Consider the following 3,571-nt stretch of genomic DNA (forward strand, 5'->3'; position numbering starts at 1 on the left):
ATGGATATATAGGACCCATTTTTTTTAAAAAAATTGTATTTGTGTCAAAATCTTACCCGTTGAAATGATGTGAGGGTAGTGTCCACATAGATAAGATCTCATCTACCTGTTGGGGGTATCATTGTAAATAGAGCTAAAGTTCTTGGTCTTAATTTGCACAGAATACAATTCATGCTCTCTTGCAGCAAATATGGATTGGTTACCAGAAGGTTGGTAGCCAGCACGAGAGAAACATATGCTAAGTTGCACTACACATAAATTTAAAACGATTTTCTGGTCAGAAACATTTAAAATTATGGATTTCTCTCCCTTCAAAAAGGAAATTGAGATGAAACCCAACATTTAAATTGGGCCTTGTTTATAAATGGATCAGGCCGATTGATAATGTATCATTATTCATTAAATGAAGTTTATAAAGAAAAAATCGATTTGTTGTTTTAATTTCATATATGAAATTCAATTATGTATTCTTGTGTTATTATTATTATATAAACGGTTTAGTGGAAAGTGCTAAATGACACTTAAAATTAAAAGAGCATATTTTATAATTCAACAATTTAATGGAATTACTCATCTACTTAGTTTTATAAAAATAAAGATTTTTTTCTTATAGTTTAATTTCAAACTTTTCAACCTATCTTATGAAGACTATTTTAGTTTGGTGGTCATGTTTCAAACAAATCCTCTTGTTCATGCCAAAAAAATTTCTGAAAATTGTGGAAAATATGTATATTATAAGTTTGGTTCTTTGTTAAAATTATGACAAAAACTTGTGTGAGACGATATCACAGATCGTATTTTTGTGATACAGATATCTTATTTAAGTCATCTATGAAAAAATATTAATTTTTATGCTGAGATTATTACTTTTTATTGTGAATATCGATAAAGTTGACCCGTCTCACAGATAAAATTTAATGAGACCGTCCCACAAAAAACCTACTATAAAATTATAGCTTAATTGATTTACAAATAATGTTCCATAAAATTATATTTCGATATCAAGATTTGCAAATATACAAGAATTGTGACCAAACTAATACTTTATATTTATATAAAATTAAAGTCAATAAAATCCTCCCAGTTGTATAAAAAAATGGAAAGAACTAAGCAAGTTTATTTTATTTGATAAAGCAGAAGGATGAGAAAGTAAAAAAAAGGAAAGAGTGGAACTTTTTTTCTAATATAAAATTCAAGATAAAAAAGCAAATACAATAGGGGTGTAAGAGATGCATGCCCAGCAGCACAACAAAATATCAATCAACCCCCCCCCCAACTTATCAGAAATTCCAAACCGACACCATAAAAACCAAAATATCACAATCCCATCCATTAAGCTACCTTGTATGCATCTCTTACATCCCATGTTTTATCTCATAAACAACAACAAAAAACAGGGAAAAATATATATGGAAACTAAAAATAAAATTTAAAGACAACCCAGGCTAAAAATGGAAATACACTACTAAATTTGACACAGATTCGGACCGCTACCCTCAATTCCCCGCAACGCAATGCAGCGCTCTTCCGATTCTGACCCTCTCCAGGGAGAGGGACAGAAGCTCGGGAGAGCGAAAATTGCAGAGCTGTGTTTGGTTGGTTGTTTCGTGGCCATCAGCTTGCGCATTCACATCTCCACCCTCCGCCGCCAACTCCACGGCAAACGCCGCCCAACCCCGCCGCCAGGTGAAGTACCGGACATGGGAATATTGCAGATGCTAAAAGAAGGAAGTATGAAGCTGGAGAAATACCTAGCCAAATTTTGGCTAAGTGAGAAAGCGAGACTATGATTACAGAGAAAAGTGAGTTTATAGGTGCTAGTTGTGGGGAAGTGGGAACCTTATATAAAGGCCAAGAATATATGTAGGTTTATTTTTTTATTTTATTTTCTATTTTAGTCGCTAATTTTTAATTTCAACCTAAAAATTACTGATCCACTATACAAATATATGTTATTTTATATTATATTTGTATTAAAGTCTATTTTAAAATAACTATTTTAGAGGACATCAAAATATTTAAGAATGTGTCTCATGTAAGACCGTCTCACGAATATTAATATGTGAGATGGATCAACCCTACCCATTTCAACATATCCATTTCACAATAAAAAATAATACTCCTAGGGTGTGTTTGGTTGAGTGGATTAAATAAGGATAGATTAATAGTCAAATATTTATCGTTAAAATTTTAAGTTGGTTTAATAATCATTTTGACCCGGTTTAAGATCCAATTTTATGGATAACTATTTGATTAATAAAATTTAATCTTAAACCGGATCAAAATGATTATTAAAACATCTTAAAATTTTAACGATAAATATTTGACTATTAATCTATCCTTATGTAATCCACTCAACCAAACACACCCTAAGTATAAAAAGTAATACTTTTTCATTGATGACACAAATAAGTGATTCGTCTCACAAATAAGACCCGTGAGACCGTCTCACACAAGTTTTTGCCAATATTTAATTTCATAATTATTCTTTTTAACCTACTAAAAACTTATAAATTCACTCCATATTTTACGTAGGAAAAAATCTAAGCAATTTTTTTTTTTTAAAATCGAACAACTCTTCGAAATTGAAAATAATTTCATGTTAAATGTTTAATATTATTTGATCAAATTAAAGATAATAACAAACATGTAACATGTGTACATCTTTTATTAGTATTATATAAAGAATTTGTCACACAAAGGACATTGTTTTTTGTTTCCCAAATTGTTCTTGCACCAACATTTTTTCTCAAAATTATCATTGCAACTTATTTTCAATATTACACATATCAGTTTGTATTATAACCCCTTACTAATTCCTATCAATTATTATTAAATTAAACATAAAATTTTAAAACTTATACCAGCATTTTTTCTCAAAATTTTCATTACAACTTATTTTCAATATTACATCTCTCGAATTGTACTGTGTTCCCTCGTTAACTTCTATCAAGTATTATTAAATTATACATAAAATTAAACATTTAATAAAATTTAAAAAATCTTATATAAATTATTATTATAATTTTACACACAATACGTATGCATAATCTATTAGTACATATAAACAGACGATAGTCGCCTTAGACACACTAGCAGATATAATGTATAGATATAGTTTCAATTTTCAAAGTAAAGTAAATTATTTTGTTTCTCAAATTAAAGAAAGTAATCAGTATCAGTATAATAACTTGGTTTTTTCATATTTTTTCTTTGTACCATCAAATATTTCTCGCTTCCAAACAAGATATTAACGGAAGAATCATGCTTCCAATGATATTTTTCCAATAATCACATCTTGGATTGCTTACAAGATGTAATAATTATTTGTCTATGATCATTTTATAATAATTAAAGTAAAAGAATGTATATACATATGGAAAGTTGGTGAAAAATCCTCAATCAAAACATTTCTTTGAATTCACTCTCTACCCACAAAATTGTGGTATTATGTCATACAAAATTTGGTACACTTCACGTAGAAATCTGGTACTAAAAAAGTATCCAGGGACTGAACACAAAAAAAATCGACGACTGAAGACTGAAGGTCAATTTCTCGTATACATATACA

The sequence above is a fragment of the Primulina eburnea genome, chromosome 6 (genome assembly GCF_022965805.1).
Source record: "Primulina eburnea isolate SZY01 chromosome 6, ASM2296580v1, whole genome shotgun sequence".
Taxonomy (NCBI): Eukaryota; Viridiplantae; Streptophyta; class Magnoliopsida; order Lamiales; family Gesneriaceae; genus Primulina; species Primulina eburnea.